We start from the raw sequence: 18,928 nt of genomic DNA, 5'->3' as shown, positions 1-18,928 counted from the left end.
CCTGAGTGGGAGGCGGGGGGCAGGGGCTGAGCCGGTCCTCGGGGCCTCCCTCTGGGAGCTCGCCTGTAGCCCTCCTTGGAGCAGTGTGGCCCCAGGGATGGGCTGGCACCCACCAGCCCTCAGACCCCAGAGAGACCTACGATGCACATGCCAGGCTGAGGAGGGGCTGCCGTCTGTGGGGCAGGAGGCCTTCTCCCTGGGGGCCGTGTGCTCAGACACCCCAGCCTGCCCAGCAGCTGCCCCGCGGGAGCCGCAGCCCCTGGCTCCCCTCTGCTGGATGCGGGTGGAGGGGCCTGGAACATTCTGGCCGCACCTGGGTGCCCAGTCCAGCGGCTGACAGCCTGGGCCTGCGCTGGCGTCCCCAGAACGGTAGAAAACCATGGCCTCACGCTGGCCCCGTCCGGGCACCGTGGCCTACTGCTGGGAGAGGGCAGCGCAGGGGTGGAGACCCAGCTTCTGGCCCCGGCTGGTCCTGACCATGGTGGGACTATGGCCTGGACTTCAGACTCAGGGACGTGTCACACAGACACCGAATGAGGCCCTCTGGCCTGGTGGCTCCAGGGGACGGTGGTACCCACCACAGTCTGCCCACATCATCCCCACCCCAATGCTCCCCGACCCTGAGTGTCCCCAGGACCCTCTGCCAGCTGCTCTCCGACAGACGGCCACTGCCCACAGCCCCACCCAGCACAGACCAGACGCAGGAGACGTCAACTACAAGATGAAATTCCAGGTGGGGTCTGTTGGGAGATCCACAGACCAAGGGGCTGAGCCCCCTCTGAGGCGGGGGGAGCCCGGGGGCTTTGCATGCAGACTCACAGATGACCTGGGGCTGGGACGCCAGCCCTGAGGACGTGCAAATGTCCCTGTCCAGTGGCGGCGGTTGTGGACCTCCTGGCTGCCGGGGCGTCTGGATCTTACGGCTGCATCTGAGGCCTCGGGTGCCAGACACACACGGCCCAGGTGCTGACGGGGGCCTTCCGACTCGGCACCCCGACTCATCTGGGGCTGGGCGCCGGCATGAACCCAGCCTGTTGGGAGCCCAGAAGCCAGATGTGGCTGCCCCTGACACGGGCCCCCATCCTGGGCCACCCTGGCCACCAAGGGCCACTTCACACCTTCAACACCTGCCACGGGCCATGCCTCCTCGAGCTGGGACCTTGCCCCCAAAGCCACACTCCTCCTTCTAGAAGCCTCCGTCCCCGCACTTCCCCTCACGTGCTCTTCCATGAGCTGGGAGACTTCCTGTGGTGCTCCACACCGCAGGCCCTAAAATAGGCCTGGGGACCCAGGGTGGGCTCGGGGGAAGCCCCCCAACCCATGGCAGGCGTGGCTCCGGGTTACTCTTCCCCATGTACCCCTGTGACCTCCATGGCCTGCAGGGGTCTCCATCCTGTCCCTCACAAGCGCTCATGAGGCCTCGAGCCGCACCCAGGCCTCCTTCCTCCCCGCTCCCTGCCTGGGGCTCCTCCCCTCCCCCCGGGGTGCACACTGAGCACAAAGCCCCGTCTGGGAGCCCCCAGGCCCCCAGTGGCTCCCCTGCTTGGGCCCACCTGCCTCCCTCCGCCTGGCGGCCCTGCCCCAGGGCCTTTGCTTGGCCCCGCAGCCCCCTGCCCTGTACCCCCCAGGGAGGCACGGGGTGCGGCTGGCTGCTCCCGCGCGGGGCGGTCGGGGGTGTGGGCAGGGAGGGTGGCCTCCTCCAGGGCCAAGCCCACCTCCGCTCCCCCCGAGCACTGGTGACCCGGAGGGTGGGCCCGGCAGAGGAGCAGGAGTGGGGACTCTAATGCAGAATCCACACAGCAGCCAGGTGAACCTTCACAGCACTCACCTGGCCTTGTCACTCACCGGCTAAAACCACCCATGGCTCCCTGTGGCCTCCGAGGACCCAAGGGTGCCCCGGGCCCTTTGCGGCCCCCCCACCCCCCCACCCAGCCACCTCTTGCCTCCAGGCGCTGCTCCCGGCAGGTGCTCCCTCACCCGTGGACACCACACGCTGCCCTCCCCACCCCCACCCTTTGCCTCGTCTCGGCTCCTTGACCCTGAGGACTTGGGTGAGTGGTCACGTCACCTCCTCCAGGAAGCCTTTCCGACCCCCCAGCTGGTGAGGACACACCTCCCACAACCCTCGCTCTTGATTCACCCCAGATAGAGGAACTCTCTCCCTGCAGGGGTTGGGGGGAACTGGAGACTCACCCCTGCAGCCGGGGTGGGACGGGGTGCAGGTGGGGAGCGCCGGCTTTGAGGCCACAGACAGCGTGACCTTCCCTATCAGGGTGTGAACTCAGGAGCGGATCCTCCCCGGGCCTCAGTTTCCTCATTTGTGAAACAGAGCACCGTCCCCCTAGCACGGGGCAGGGGGTGTGGTGGGAGTGGGTGTAGGCTGAGGCCAGCAGATGCGTCCAGCCCCAGCTCTGTCAGTCACCGCTGTGTGACCTTGGGTTGACCTTGTCCAGCCTCTGTCTCCCGCCTGTGAACTGGGGGCCACAGAAGAGCCTGAGATTAGAGCCAGGCCTTCAGGGGGCCTGGGGTCCTGTGCACCCAGGGAGCTCCAGCCGGGTGGTCGGTCAGGAGATTGGCCCAAGGAGGGCTTCCAGGAAGGGAGGGGACGAGGGGTCAGGAGACACGGTCCTTGCCTGGCTGTCCACCCTTGGGAAGGTCGCCAGCCTCCTGGGAGGACGGCCCCTCGGAGGCCCCACGGATCGGCCGGGTCCTGCCTGCGTTCCCAGGCCCTGGGTCACGGCTGGGCCGCCCTGCTGCCCTGGGAGCCGGCCCGGACTGAACTCGGCGCTCGGCCAAGCCGTGTTTCTGCATTTAGCACTGGGATTGAGTCGTGTAAAGCGGAGGGGGCACCTCCTTCTCCTCTGCCTGCAGTGCTGGAGGGGCCGAGGGTGCGCCTCTTCAGCTGTGGGTCACCTCAGGCCGCTGGGCACCAGCCCCTGCTCTGGCCAAGAGCCTTCCAGCTGTGACAGGCTCTGGTCAGGAATCTCGGGGCTGACACCAGCTTGGGGTAAAAAAGTAGCCATCAGGCGTCACTGTGCCTGGGGGCAGCGACGGCCTGGACTGGGTACTCGCTCCCTGTGCCTCGGTTTCCCATGCCCTTCCCCTCACCACTGAGGGAGTTAGCTGGCCCTCAAAGCCCACCTGGGCCCCAGCACCATGCCAAGCCCTGGCCTTGGTCCTAAGTTGCTCCCTCTGGCCCAGCTGATTCCAGGACAGGCCAATCCCTGCCGGGGAGGAGGGGGGTGGAGTGACATGGTGCTGGGGGCACGAGGAGAAGAGGAGGGAACCATATATGTGGTCTGGGGCCAGGGAACCCAAGTGACTTCCCAGGGGAGGGGGCACTTGGGGCTTGTCCCCATTTGCTGGGGCATCGCTGCTTTCTTGAGTCCCAGCATCGCTCTGGGCCGTGCGACTAGTCACTACAGCTGAGGCCCAGAGAGGGTGGGCAACTTGCCTGAGGACACACAGCCTGGCTGGGGTGGGCCCTTGACCTCACAGCCTCGGGGGAGGGTCATTCGAGGTGAGGGGGCAGGTGGAACAGTCTGGACTCCACAGGGCTGGGCCTGGTGGTCCCAGCACAGTGGGAAGCTGTTGGGGGTGAACAGTGAACAGGACAGGAAGATGCAGTCTCAGCACCTCTTGTGTCCTGTGGCTCCAGCCTGGGCCAAGGCGTCCCGCACGCTCCGGTCACTCCCTGTCAGGCCTCCCCGAGTGCACATGGTGGGTGGGGCCTGGCCAGGAGCCCCCGTCTCTCCCTCACCCTCGAGATGGAAGGGCAGCTCCCACCCACCCTGGTGCTGCGGCCAGGGAAACCGTAGGGGGCTGGGAGGCGAGCTGCCCTCGGCTCACAGCCTTCCAGGCCCGTGGTCAGGGGGGCAGGGATGTCACAGGCGGCCACGGTGGCCGTAGGTGGGCCTCCTGCAGCTTGGGGTGCCCAGCCTCCCGACACCTGTTTTGGGCCTGACCCAGGCCTGCTCTCAGGGAGCTGCCCGGAAACGGCGGTGCCGCAGATCTAAGTGCCCGGGCGGTTGCGCAGCACAGGGGCTGCCCGCCCAGCCTTGGGCACCGGAGGAAGAAGCCCCCAGAGGAGCTTGGGCTCCCATCCAGGGGGAAACAGCAGGAGGCGCAGCAAGAGGCGAGGTGGCTGGTGAAACAGGCAGGGGCCCTGTCATAGGGGAGCAGTGACCGGACTTGGTGGCACTGAGGTGTCGAAGTTGAAGTTGAGGGTGAGGGATCCACAGGGCGGGGCGGGGGCGTGTTCTGCGCCGGGCTCTGGGCACCCCATGACCTTTCTCTCTGAACCTGTGAGACACGGGCTTCCTCTTGTCCGCGGGGCTGGGTGAGGGTCCCACATTTGACTCGGGTCCCTGCTAGGTGCGGGCTCAGAGCAGAGAGTGTGGGCGACGTCACAGCCTGAGCGCGCCCGCAGGGAGTGTGGCCCCATAGGAGGAGGGAGGCCGGGGCAGCAGTGGGCGCCTCGGTGGTGAGGTGTGCGGGCTGATGCCCCGGGCCTCTGCCCGGGCCTGGTTTCAGCATCAAGGTTGAATTCTGTTGCCCGCCCAAGCCCCCCTCCCCAGACAGCGCACTCAACCATGCTGCCCCTGGGTCCCTGGGATGGGCACTGGGGAAGGTTCCCATCTGCAGTGAACGGCTCACCCCGTCCCGGAGGGGGCTGGGCAGTGGGGTCGGGTTAGGAATGAGAGCAGGGCCAGGGCCCAGGTCATACAGGGCAGCTCAAGTCGTGGGCAGGACAGGCCTCCAGGCCCCTTTGGGCCACAGAACTCGGCTCCCGGCCTGAAGAATGGAGCAGATGCAAGCAACGCCTGCCTTCCTGGTGGCTGCCAGAGACGTTGCTGGAGGTCCCACGGAGCCCCAGGTGGCTGGAGTGAAGCAGGACACAGCCAGCACCCATGCCCTCTCGCTGCCCTCCCAGAGGTCGCTGCCAGTGCCACACTGGCCTGGCCTCCAAGGACGCTGCTCCCTGGCCCCTGGTCGCTGTGCAGAGCTGAGGGCTCAGACAGACTCAGGGGGACAGATGGGAAGTTCCAGCTGACTCAGCCCTGGGGCCGCCTCCATCCTCCGCAGGTCAAGGTCACTGCAAGAGCCCACATGAAGCCCATTTCTACCCGGCACTGATCTCCATGGGGCAGCAGCTGGCTCCACCCCGGGCTCCACCTGGCCGGGAGCAGCACTGCCAGTGGCTCAGGACTGAGCATTCGTGACTCACTGCTGGAGAGGGGAGAGAGCTTTCCAGGGGGTGGGGAGGCAGGTGTGGGGAAGGGGATCAAGGCCTGGCCTTCTCTACCTTTCCAGGGGGAGCCTGCTGGGGCTGGGAAACACGGAAAAGCAGTCGGCAGAAGTGGAGCGGGGGCAGAGTCCTGAGTACGCCCTTTGAACCAGCCATGCCTGACGCTGGTCCGATTCCTGGATTTTTTCTTACATAAGGCGATAAGTCCCCTCTGGGCCTAAGCTAGTTTGGCTTGGGTTTCTGTTACCTGCAACTAAAGCTTCCTGATTAATTCTGGAACTGACTCTAGAAATGACCTACCCTTTTGGGCATGTGGGTCCCCGGCTCCCACAGAGTCCCTGGCCCTCCCACCCCATCAGTATACCGTGTGACACAACTCGCACAGGACTCAACAACACACACATACAGTCAGAGTGTGAATGTGGGGGCTTCTCGTTCCTTTTCGTAGTCTGTAGCTGGCAAACTCCTATTCATGCTTCAAGACCCAACTCAGGACTCACCTGTCCCAGGAAGCTCTCCGTGAACTCTCCCACACACCACCTCTGCTGTGTGGTCCTCCCTCTTGGGCTGTGCCTCCAAGGCCTTGGGTATCATTCACCTAATCCTCCCATTCCCAGTCTGTCTCCCAGCTGGAATGTATTGAACGAAGGATCGTTTTGAGGGCTGCACCACCAAGTGGATCCCTCAGGGTGACGAGCGTTCCATTCTGGCCGGTCTGCAGTTGAAGCCGTCCTGGACCCTGAACCACTCCCTCTCCACTGCCAGCTAGCCACAAGCGCCCGAGGTGCCAGTACTTGGGGATGCCTGGGTACAAGTGTGGGAGCGGAGAGGAAAGACAGCTGCCAGGAAGGTTCCCCAGAGGTGAGAGAGGCTGCACTCCTGCCTCCAGAGGGGGCTGGTGGAGGCAAGCCTCGGCGTGCTGGGGCTTGTGCAAGTCTGCCTGGGGCCCCGGGCGCTCCTGAATGCGCGCCTCCCAGGCTCTGGGGGCTTGGGCAGTTTCTCATCGTTGAGATGGAGGGGAAAAAAATAACACCCACAGGAGGATCAGATGGCAAGACAGTGCCAGGCACGTAGTTGGCGGTTAACAGAAGCTGGGGTGGTGGCCGTAACGGAAGGCCCAGTAGAGGTAACTGGGATGAAGGGACAGCAGGAAGGGCGTCCCAGGCAGAGGCCTAGTGTGAGAAGAGGCTGGGCGCCACGTGCTCCAGGTGGCAGTGGCCTCCGGTGGCCGGAAGGAAGCCGGTGGGAGAGGGCTGCTGCTGGGAGTGAGCCCCCCAGAGCAGGGGGAGATCAAGTCAAGACTGTGACCCAGGTGGTGGAGGCTCACGGGGGGCCAGGACTGGGGGATGTCTGGCCCCAGGAGTTTGCTCTCTCTGGGCGGCAGGCCCTGTCTAGGGCCCAGCCCTGTGCCAGGTGGGACAGCGGCCCTGGCTTGGTCTGCTCAGGACCACCTCGCTCAGGCCCAGCAAGGCTGCATGGCCCACGGCCTCCCAGACAAGCCTGCCTAGCTGAGCGCTGCCCTGGCCACCAACCCAGGCCCGGCCCGGCTCCCACCAGGCTCTCCTGAGGCCAGGCCAGCAGCCGTCCCCACCCTCTACCAACGGGGCAATCTCACCCGCTGGACCGCCTGCCCCCTCACTGGGTCACGGGTCAGCCAAGCTAAAGAGCCCGTGGCTCCCGTGCCCCGTGCGCCCGGCTCCCATCCGCTGCCAGGGACGGCGCCTGCTCGGCTGCCCAGGGGTAGTACCTGCCCACTTGTCCGTGCCCTTCCTATGCTCCCTGCCTACCCAGCCACTAGTCTGTCCTTGTGAGCCCAGAGCCTTGGGGGGCCTCCTTACGGTTGAGTGATACCCCCAGGACTCCCTTGGGGGTGGGGCTCCCTGACGGTCTAGGCCCTGACTGCCCAGGGCCACTCAGCAGTGACCGTGCTGGTAACACCAGTCAGTGTTTACTGCCCACTACTCCCGTGGCTGGACTCACATGACACAGAGGCGAGTGAGGGAGGCCCCTGTCCCCAAAGGACTCCACTGTGTGACCCTGGACATGGTGCTGGCCTCTTGGGGTCCAGGGCTCAGGGATGGGAAATCGGACTCAGCTCCCGTGTGGGATCAGATGAAACCACCGCTCCCCACGCCTGCCCCCGGGCCTCCTGCCGCCCGGCAAGTGGTGGACATCCGGGGCTTTCATCCTGGGCCTTCTCCTGCAGTCCAGCCCCTGAGGGGCGTGGCCTGGGCCACACAGCTTTCTGCAGCCTGGGACAGGCGGCACCCTCCACTTCACAGGGCGGTCCTGCTGGGGATACCCCCATCTGCAGGGGCTGGCACATGGGGCGGGGGGGAGGGTGAGAGGTGGTTCTTCTCTGTTTTACAGGTGGGGAAACTGAGGCTCAGAGAGGAAGAAGTATGTGGTCCAGTGCCACAGCGTGGGTGAGTGCAGACAGACGTGGGGTCGGACCCCAGCCCAATAATCGGACCCCTGTCCAGTGCCTGGACGGGGCAAGGGGCAGCAGTCCTCCTGGTGGCCGAAAGGGGGGGACTGTCCTCCACACCCCCATAGCCACTAGAGGGCTGTATCCCCCCCGGGGGATGTTGCAAGGGGAGAAGAGGCCGGGCCTCCTGCCGTGTCGGCGGACTGATGCTGAGCCCATCCGCCGCCCGCCCCCCTTGTTCTTGACCTCAGAGGCTACTGGGCCTCGGGACTGCGGGGGCCCCATCCAGGCCTCATGGACTCCCGCCGCTGGTGACAGCGAGGCGGGTGATGGGGGGTCTGGGGTTCCACAGGCCGCCCTTCTCCAGCCACAGCTGCGCTTTTCGTCGGGTGCAGGGCGCCACCTGGTGGTCACCCCGGGCCTCACCTCAGAGGCTGGACCAGAGCCGACCCATCCTGAGCACACAGCTGAAAGCGGTCCGGACCTTCGAGTTCAGGCCCATGGGGAAACTGAGGCTCACGGGGGACCAGGAGTTCTGTGGGCCCCTCGGGGAGGCAGGGCTCCTGACACCGGTCCAGTGCCCAATTTCTCTCTGGTTGTGCTGAGGGCCCCTGGCAGGGTGGCCAGGCTAAAGTGGCTTACTTAGGGCACATGGGGACCCAGGCCCAGCCCGCAGGGACTCAAGTCACAGCTGGGCTTTGCAGCCCCTGCCAGTGGGTCTGCCCCGGCAAAGCCAGGACCCCACCCTGCTGTCCCCAACACCCTTCTCAGAGCCCACTGTTGGCTCAGATGGAGGGGGAAACACCCCTTAGCTTGCGACCACAGGTGAATGGGACTGGTGTTGCCCAGTCCTGAGGCCCAGCTGGCTTGGCCACCTGCCGGCCTTGCCCTCCCTGAGAACAGAAGCACCAGGGGCATCAGTTCCTGTCCTGCCTCAGGGCTTCTCAGAACATCGCGGCTCACTGCCCAGCTCTAAACACTGTCCTGGGGCCCAGTGGGCCTGGGTTCCTGGGCGCTCCCCGCCCCCGCACCTCTCAGGGCTCTCTCCCCTCATGGCAGCCAGAGGGACCTCTGGCAAATGCAGAGCTGCCAGGCTATGTCCTGTTCTGTGGGGCGGCCACTGGTGTGACTTGACCTGCTGGGATGCTGTAGTCGGGCCTGTCTGGGAAAGTGTGAGTTAAACCAAATCCAAGAGGTCTGTCTCCTGTCTGCAGGCCTTGTCAGAGCCTTTAATGGGCTCACCACAGTGTGACTCCAAAAGAGGACACTGTGGGCAGCAGCTCTGGACGTATTCATCCAGAGTCCAAGAGCATCTCGAGACCTTTTCAGGGGACAGCCAGTCCCCTCCTCAGCCTGAGTTCTTAGGGTGCCCAGGTACTACCTCTCCTGCCAGTTTCCCTCGTGGCGCTGGCTCCACCCCCCCAGACTCTGTGTTCGCTCTAATTCATTTGTTATTTCAGTGGGCATTTATTAAACACCCGCTGTACCAGGCACTGGGCTAGGTTCTGGGGATACTGCAGGAACAAGATACGCAGGTCCCTGGAGCTCAGAGCCTCCTGGGGCGGGGGATGGACCACGCCCGGATAGATAAGGAACATGGGAGTGGGGGTGGGTAGAGCTTAGAAGGAAAGGGGCCCTGGTATCTGGGAGCAGCCTGGGACATCAGCTGGGCCTGGCCGTCCTCCTGTGGACATGGACAGCTTCGCAAAACACCAACACCCCCCACCCCGGGGAATCAGCGAACACAGACGGCAGTGTGGACCTCTTCCAGGCCACAAAAATGTTCAGACCTCCCCCTTCCCGGCTGCAGGAGTGACCACTGCTTCCCTGGTGAATCACAGCCCCCGCCAGCTCCAGGCTCCCCTCTGCCCGCAAAGTTTATTACGACGCCCCTTTCTGAGAGCATCCGAACTGGAGCAAGGTGGTCTCAGGCCCGCCCAGCGCCCAGCGCACCTATGGTTGAGACACCCCCTGGCTCTCCCTGGTTGCAAAGACCAGTGGCTGGAGGGTTATGACAGCTCAGTGGAGAAAAGCAAAGTGGGTTGGAGGAGAGAGAACAGAGAGACACAGGGAACAAGTGTGGGCACTGTTGGTCTGAGGGTTTGGGGAGCCCCTCGGACGTCTGGGGGAGGCCAGGCGTGGGGGGTTCCGTCCCATGGAGCATCTCCTCGTCCCATGGAACCTGCCTGCTCTGCCCGCCTTGCCGGGGCCCAGCAGTTCCTGCCAGGGCCAGTCCTCTAGTTCTCAGCCTGGGTGAGGAGACGGGCTCAGAGAGGGCCAGGCCTTGCCCTGCTCACACAGCTGGGGTGTGGCTGAGACGGGACCCTTCTGCCGGGTGGTCTCCTGATCCTGTGTTCCTTCTGCCACACCCTGGGCCCCCTCCATGGTGGCAGGGGCCTCCCCAGTGCCACCCTCAGCTTCCCCCCTGGGGGGTGCTTCCATCTGGGGGTGACCACAGACCACCTGCCAGGTACCTCCCCCCATCCCCAGCCCCACGGGGGCCCCTGCTGGCTGCACCCCCTCTGCGCGGTGGGCCATCTGGCTGGGTCCTCGGGTGCTGGGGTCCCTGGAGACCCCAGCAGACAGGGGCTTCCTCGCTCCTGGAACTGTCACGCCCCACTTGCCCTGCCCCCGCCCTCTCTGAGCACATCCCAGCCACTGAGAAGGGGGGATCTGCTCGCTCCTACACAGTCCCCCTTCTGCTGTGCTGCTGGGCACCCTCCTGCGGGCGCTTCCTCCTCCCGCGAGGGCCCCTGCCCGCCCAGGCTGGCCCCAGGGCCCTTCCTCCCCCGTGCCTTCCCCCAAGGTGGTTCCTGCCCTCCCTCCTCAGCCTGGCCATCAGGGGCTCCCAGGACACCCCCCACCCTGCCCCCAAAACCCTCCCTGCCGAGGTGCCTGTCCTCTCTCCCCCTTTCCTCCCCCCTCCAGGCCTTCACCTCCTTTCCACCAGCTGCCGCCTGGACCATGATGCCCTCAGAGCACAGGCCACCTGCTTGGGCCTCCCCGCCGCGCGTGCAGGGATAGAACACCCACGTGGAGCCACAGGGACCTCTCGGCTGACCCGGGAGAGATGTAGAGGAGGGGGCCTCATGATGTGGAGGGCGCGACGAGGGGAGGAGGGGAAGGAGGGGGGACAGGGAGGGGCTGAGGGCTTCTTCAGGACAGGCTGCCCTTTCCTGTTGCATCCCTGGAGAGCACGGCGGGAAGTACGCATTGCTCACCACGCTGGGCTGCACTGCCCGCCTGGGGCTTGGCCAGAGGCAGGACCAGACACCCAGGATTTGGGAAGGAGGTGGAGGGCTGGGGTCCAGGCCTGCCAGGAACTGGCCCCACCATCTTCGAGTCCAGGTCACGTGGGCGGGGACAGAGAGTCGCTTCCTTCTGAGGGACCAGATGTCTGGTGCACAGGCAGCCACTTTGCTCTTGTTAGGGTGGACTCTCACATGCGAGGCCAGCGGCCGAGGCACCTGGGAGAGACCTGGGCCTGGCCTGCTTCCTTGGCTACAGGGAAGGGATTCCAGAACTCGTCTCTTCTCTGCACCTCCATTCCCCCTCCCCCACCAGAGGCAGGAAGACACCATGGGGGTGGCAGGACAGCTATAGCCCCTGAGTAGACAAACTGGTCGCCATTCCAGCTCTGCTCTGGCCTGCTGTGTCGCCTTGGGAGAGCCACTGTGTCTCTCCAAGCCTCAATGTCCACCTTTATTTAATGGGCTCAGGACAGCAGCCCCTCCTTGAGGACCAGAGACGTCGCCCTGGCACGTGGCGCCCCAGCGGGGGCTGACTCAAGACTATTTACACCAATGGCTAGAGCCCTCTGCTCCCCTCCTTGCAAAAGTCAGCCCTTCCACAGAGTCCTGGTGGCCATGTAGACACAGCAGCTGGGGCCACCTCTGCAACAGGCAGCCCAGGAGGCTACGGGAGCCTTGGGGTCAGGGGCACTTGCTGTCAGTGTGGACGGTGAAGTTGGGCCCCCAAGCAGGAAGCCTGAGGGAAGGAGACAGCCTCCGGCTCTGGAACAGCTGGCGCTATGGTGGGATTGGAGCCCCTTGAGCAGGCCAAGCCTGAAGGCCCTCCCCTCCTGGCCCATCTCAGTCCTCCAGCTGTCCAGGTCTGACACGTGTAACCTGGTGCCGCCCCCTCCCCTTCTAGAGAGAAATAGGCTGAGCTCAGCACCTCTACCCTGCTGACACGGGGACTCCCCCGGGTCCCCAGGCCCCCCCAGCCCACCCTGGCCCCTCAGGCCCTGCCTGATCCAGGAGGGACAGCATCAGGGAGACCCATCTCTGCGAAATGAAACTGATGGGCGTGAAGTCTGCCAGGCGGCCACGGGCCGCAGCAAGAGCAAGACCTGGCCTTCTTCGCCTGGTGTCTGAGGCCTTCACTGCGGCCCCAGCTTCCCCTTCAGGCTCCTCTGCCTGGGCCACCCCCATCTCGGGGTTTCCAGACCACCCAGTGCCCCATCCTCCCAGCTTGGGGACCATCTCCCTTCCTGCAGAAAGCCTGGCCTCGGGCCAGCAGGCGGTGCCTGGGGAGACAGATGTGGGTCTGAATCCCTGGCAGGGGGCCCTGGTCCTCATAGGTTTGCTGTGGGTGTGGCCACGAGGAGGGGGCGCTGATGGGGGGCAGCGATGCTGACAGTGAGCAGGAGGTTGCCCGCTGTGCCACCTGGGGCCATGGCAGGGGTACAGCCGGAGCGTGGAGGAGCCGGCAGGGGGTGCGGGGTAAATGCCGCTCGGTTATTAGTCTGCGGTTCAGTCCCCGCACACCAGAGGAGCAGGGAGCGCTCCTGGGGCCCTCTCCCCTGGGCTGACCTTGAACCCGAGGCTTCCGGCCCGGGAGGGGTCATCCCCTTCCACCGCCCTGGCTGCCGGCAGGGGTGGCGGCTCTGAGCTCACGGCCGCCTCTTCCCGCTGCCGCCACACGGTGTCGCTGTCGGGAAACGTAGAGTCCGATGGCAGGGGCCGCCCAGCTGGCCGTGGCCCAGGCCTCCCGCTGGCTGGCCAGGAAAGGGGGGACTAAGGGGGATGAGAGCAGGGCTGGGCCCAGGGCCAGTGAGGCTCCCAGGACACGAAACTGAAGGAGGCGCTCAGCCTCTCAGGGCGGCAGGACAGTGGCCACGTTCGTAGGCGGGGCCCAGGCTGACTCGTGGGGTGGGAGTTGGGGGCACTCTGCCTTCCTGGGTGCTTCTTCCATAAAAGAGATTAAAAACACGTTTTATGACCAGGTGGTGCAAAAACGAATATAATCCAAGCTAGTTTCATTATTATGGACGCTATATGCTATATAGGACAAATTATGATATACATTCGCTACGTATGTTGTGTATTACATATAATATACAGTCAGTATTGTTGCTTTCATTTTTCCTTCAAACTTTGAAAGGAACTGAAGCGAAACTGCTTCATGGGCCCCTAATAGTATGTGGGTCTTGGCTCTGTGCCCACCGTACTGATGGGCAGGCTGCGGGTGCTGTGTCACCCTGAGACTGAGGGCCCCTGAGATGCTGGGCCTTTGCAACCTCACCCTAGTCCCGGCCCTGGGTGGCGGCCTGGTCACTCCGTGCCCACAAGGCCAGGCGGGCCCTGTCTCAGCCCCGGTCTGTAGGGTCTAGATGCTGGAGTGGCTCTGCCATCCTTCCCCGGGGGTCCAAGATCAGAGGTGGCCCTTGTGGACCTTAAGGGCCCACGGCCTATCAAAGGCCCCGCCTTGAACACCCCAGAAGTCCCTCGAGACTCTCTGATGAGTCACCTCCCAGGAGGAGCAGGGACATGCAGACCTCTCTCCTGCAGAACACCCGCGGCACCTCGGTGGCCTGTCTCAGCTGGGAGGGGGCCGAGGGGGCCCGGCTTCTGCATGCCTGGGGACAGGGACCACCTCCAGGGTCTTGGTCCCTCGCTCGCCCCATGGCCTTGAGCTGAGCCGCTCTCAAGTTGACTCATCCACTTCTCTGACCATGGTCCTGGCCTGCCTGGGGAGCACACAGTCTGGGGGTGCAGAGCCCTCAGGGCCCCCCCAGCCTGCTCTCCACCCTGCTCACCTGCTGACCAGACCCAGGGCCCAAGCCGGGCCAGGAGCCACTCCCTGGCTAGGCAGCAGGTGGCACCAGGCGCCCAGCCTCGGGCCAGGGCTCCCCTGCCATTCTCGCCTTCCCTCTCAGTGCCTCCCACACACCCCTCCGCCCTCCAACTGAGTTCTCGCAACCGCTATCTCCTGACATCCAACAGCCCTCTATGATGTAGGATGGGGAAATAGAGGCTTGGTGAGTAGAGCGACTGCCCCAGGCCTCTGCCCCCAAAGCTGGGCCTTTGCTGCCGCCTCGCAGGGCCCCGCAAACGAATTAGCTGCTTTGACTGTACTGACTTCATCCAGTTTGTTCTGGGATGAAACTGCTTCCGCACATCACTGGTGACCAGATGATGGGTAGCACCCTGCCCCCATGCCCCTCGGGCCCACATCTGCGGTCCTGTTGGTCTCTAGGGTCGGCCAGTTGGTGGCAGAGGAGAGGCTGGAAGTTGGTTGGCTGGAAGGTGGAGAGGGTCACAGGGTGAACCAGGTGTCACCTCCTCCAGGAAGCCACTCCCTGACTGCAGAGCTGGGTCCAGGACTCCTCGGGGCTCTTCTAGACCCTGGGTGGCCCCCGTCATGGCACTGACCATGGCAGTGGCTGCTGTGTGTCCGGACTGCTCCCCACCAGGACACGAGCCCTGATTACAGGGCCGAGCACTGCTGGAGCGCCAGAGGAAAGGCTGAACTCGGGGTATAAACGGTCACGGTCAGCTCAGATAGACATGGGCTACCGTGGCCCAAGGCAGTGCTGAGCTGTGGGCATTCAGAGGAGAGGAGCTGTGCGTGCAGAGCCATGATCAGCAGGAGGGGCAGGGAGGGGTCCAGGTGAGGGTGTACACAGGTGTGAGGGCAGGTCCGCTCACAAGGGGGCCCAGTGCCCCCTTGTGCCCAGAAGAATGGCAGAGGGGCTGCTCCAAGAGGCTCTGAGGTTTGGCAGTGCGAGTGGGGATGGAGAGACCTGAGGCACAGAAATGATGTCCAGGGGACACAAGTGGCCAGATTCTGCCACTGACTGACCACATGGCAAAGAAGAGGAGGTGGACAGTGCCCGAGTTTGTCACCTGCCTTGGTCCCAGAGGACAACGGGGGAGGAGAAGATGGGGCACTCCACTGTGAAGGCCTCTTCTTTATGACTTACACAGCCAGCAAACTGCAAGCTGCAAACTCCTACACAGCCATCAAGACCCAGCTCAGATGGCCCCTGCTCTAGAAAGCTCTCTCTGCCCCTTGGGACCCCTGCTCTGGGTTCCCGTGTCCCCTGACCCATAGTGCAGCAGCAGCTCCTCAAGGCCAGGTGGGCCACAGATGGGTGTCGGGTTGGAGAGGGGGTGCTGGACTGCACAGGCGTGGCCATGCCGGGCTGGGTGGGCCAGACAGGACGCTTGGGATGGGTGGGGGCTTGGGCAGAGATAGTGGCTTGGGGACAGTCATCATGGTGGGAGGGGAGGACGGTCCCTCCAATGCTTCAGGCTGCTGCACTCAGGGCTGAGAGGTGCCCAGCTCAGCCCACCTCTCCTCCCTCCGGGACCCTGGCTGGAGCAGGAGCCTCCTCTGGCCTCTGTCACAGGGTCCCCGTCCCAGACCACTGCCTGGGACCTGGACCTGTCCGAGCCCTGTCTGTCCCCTCAGGCGCTGGGCACTTGGAGGCTGCAGTGGTGTCCCGTTCTGTGTACCCCGGGCCGTTGGCAAGAGCCAGCCTGGAGTTCTCTTCTGCAGGGGCTTGTGGGGTGACGGGGGGCTGCTCCAGCTGGGGCAGATGGCAGCTCATTGCGCTCTGTGGGCACAGGGACGGGGATTGGACGCAGCCGTGGCAGCACCTCCCCCGGAGGGTGCTCTGGGCGCTGGGTCAGACACAGACGGGTCTCTTCTGACACCCAGGCTGTGACTGTGGGGACAGGCTTCAGCAGCCACCAGCACGAGAGCCTAAGACCCCCGACAGAAACGTGAGTGAACACTTGGGATGGCAGTCAGCCCAGGATGGACACCCGAAATAAGGGCTACCCCGGACACCGGCCTAGGGGGGCTGGGCGTGGCAGACGGGAACTTCCGGGCCCCAGTCAAGCACTGGGTCTGGGGTGGCCTCGGGGACCGGGCCCTGGACTGTGCTCTGAGCTGCTGACTGGGGTCCGCACCACCTGCAAGGGGGCCTGTGCGGGCCGAGTGACGCCTCTGGGGCCTGGGTCCCACAGCTGTGCTCAAAGCGGGTGTGAGTGGGGTGCAGGCTGCGCGGGGGTCCGGGGTCCAGGACTGAATCCATCAGGAAGACCCGAAGGCTGTGGGGGCGGCGGACTAGGGTCCGGTGACCCCCGGTGGCCCAGAGGCAGCTCCCCCATCAGGCCACGCCCACACCGCCCACAGCAGCCGGCAGACGCCCCGCCCCTGGGCTCCCAGAACAAACAGGGGCAGACTCCAGATTCCCATGACAGCAGCTTTTATTGAGATCTGAGTGTGCACAGGGCGGCCTCCCACCCGCCTGGCCTGGGCTCAGGCCCCCAAGTCATCTGCCGAGTTCCCTGCGGAGCGCGGGGGCGGCCCTCCCGTGGGACGACACTGGGCCCCTCAGGGAAGGCAGTAGGTTGTATAGTTATCTTCCGAGGGGGCAACATCACTGCCCTGAAACCACACAACCTACTACCTCACCCCGCCGGTGCCCGGGTTTGGGAGGGTCCGCCGTCCTGCCGCTGCCCCCGGCCCAGCCCCGGCCCCTCCTGGTGGTCTGCAGCCACCAGAGCCGAGCTGGAGGGCTGGGCAGGCGCAGGGGAGGAGGGACGTGCAGACGGCGCCTTGGTCCCCACGCTGGCCAGTCCACCTGCGCTTGCTGGGGATGGAACGGGCTCGTGCCCACGAGGGCTGCCGTGGGCTCGAGGACATTCCTCTCACTCCCTGCCTGGGAGAGGGGAGCCCTGGCCTCCGTCCCTCCGCTGACCAGAGGCCTGACACTGAGCTGGGCAGGCTGTGGACCTCGGGGACGTGCTGATCGAGGCCGACCCCGTGGGCTGCCCCGGGGTGCTGCGCTGCGACGCCAGCCAAGCCTCAGCTGGCCCGGTCCTCCTCGGGCCCGAGGCTACCCCTCCCGGTGCCCAGTGCCGGCCACAGGGATGCATCTGAGGGCAAAGTCCAGGCTGGGGGCCGCCCAAGAGCCTGATGTGGGGCACGGGGATGTGGACGGGGGAGGGGTGGGCTGCCCAAACTGCCCGTCGGGTCCATCAGCTCTCAGCGCAGCGTGGGGAGAGGGAAAGGTCGACTCTGAGCCCTGCCCTCCTTGGACACTTCACACGGTACTGCCTTCAACCCTCATCTGCCCCCTTTCACAGATAAGGAAACTGAAGCCCAGAGAGGTCAAGGGACCCGCCCCAGGTCACACAGCAAGTGGAACCTAGGCCTGTCAGACTTACCACCCGGCAGCCACTGCACCCACCCTGCTGAGGCTGCGTCCCCACCCCCCACCCTGCCCACCGCACCCCCCTCCAGCAGCCAGGGTCCTGGATGCTGTCCACTGTCGATATTACAGCCACTTCAGGAAAGACAGTAGATTGTATAGTTATCCCATAGCAGGGCAGAGCCCCAAACTATACAACCTACTACCTCACCCCAAAGGGCCGTCAGTCTCGGCGCCTGGAGGGACATCATGGCTCCCAGAGGCATCTCCTGGAGGGGGAAGGAGGAGAGCAGCAGGGGGACGGGGGTCAGGGTTGTGCTGGGGCACTGAGGGCACGGGGACTGGCAGGCGGGTCAGGAGAGGGCCCGCATACCCTGGGAGCAGCCCCACAGGAGACAACCACCAACCAGGGAGGAAGAAGGAAAGAGGGAAGAGAGGGAGGGAGGGAAACGTGCGATGTGGCTTTCGGAAAAGCGCTACAGGTGATGGGATCACTCCCATCTGGATAGGAGTGGATGAGTGACCATGGTGTCCCCAAGGGACTTCTGCACCGGTGACACTGGGAGGAAGGCTGTCATCTGTTAGAGGCCAACCCATGTCCAAAAGGGGCTACGCATGCCCACCTGGCCCCCACCTCTGACGGCACCGCCCACCCCTGGCTCCCTGCTGCCCCAGGACACACCTCCACCCACTGGACAGGTGTGGACTCCCTCCCCGTGGGCTCTGCTTGGTCTGGTCCCACCATCCAGGGTGACCTGGGCTTCTCCCATCTCAGGAGAGGCTATAGAATATTCTTACTTTCCAAAAGGGAACCTGGCTCCCAGGAAAGGCTGGCCTGTGCTCACTGGCAACCCTGTCTTTCCTTGAGGCCCCAGAAAGAAATCTTCACGAGAGGGCCTCGAGGTCCCGTCTCCCGGCCTCCACTTGGACTTCTTGGCTGGCGGACAGGACCAGGGTGTCCCTAAGGACTCTACAGGCAGAGCCAGCCAGCCTCTAGGACGGGGGGCGAGGAGAGGGTGACCAAGGGCCTTCCTTCGACGCACCCCCATCCTGGCAACGATGCGTGGTCCAGGCAGGCAGCTTCTGGCTGTGTTTGTGGACGGGCAGCCTGGTGCAGCCGCCCTGTGGGGTGAGCGGCTGCCGTGAGCCTCATCGCTGGGGAGGCCGAGGACACGGCGCCCAGCCCAGGGTGCTGCCGAATGTCTGGGAGTGACCCTGAGGAGGCCCCTGAGTGCGGGCTCTGGCTCCCAACCTAGCCCCCGAGACCCCCAACAGCCTCAGGCTGCAGGGGCCCCCTGGCTCCGACCGCTGGCCCTAGCAGGCTGAGGGCGGCACGGGGCAGGACAGCCTAGCAAGTGGAGCTGGCTGCGAAGCCGGGCCGGCCTCCCCGCCGTGCTTCTCCAACGCCTCTTCTGCCCTCGTGGGCCTGGACCTCCTCACTGAGAGGCGGGGTCCCTGCAGCAGCTGCTCCCAGGGGGTCCGAGTGGCTGCCAGGCCGCCCGTAGTTAACACTGGGCTGGAACCCACGCGTGTGCCACTACTCAGACCCGCCTGCCCTCCCCTGGGCCGGGGCTTCAGCTCCAGAGCCTGCAGTGCTGACCCCATGAGGGCCCCAGCCCAGCCCCGGGCTGGGCTCCACGGGGTAGGGAGAGGCAGGGAAAGAGAGAGGGGAGACTGACACACACACACACACACCCCCGGTCCTCCCTGACTGTCACCACAAGTACCCCGACCCCCAGCCCAGCTGGGAGAAGCAGATGTGACTGGTTCCCCTCATTCCGCCTTTCTGTTCCAGGCCAGACTC

Source organism: Leucopleurus acutus, assembly GCF_964270905.1.
Source record: "Leucopleurus acutus genome assembly, chromosome: 11".
Classification (NCBI taxonomy): Eukaryota; Metazoa; Chordata; class Mammalia; order Artiodactyla; family Delphinidae; genus Leucopleurus; species Leucopleurus acutus.
Note: the sequence above shows the minus strand (reverse complement) of the source record.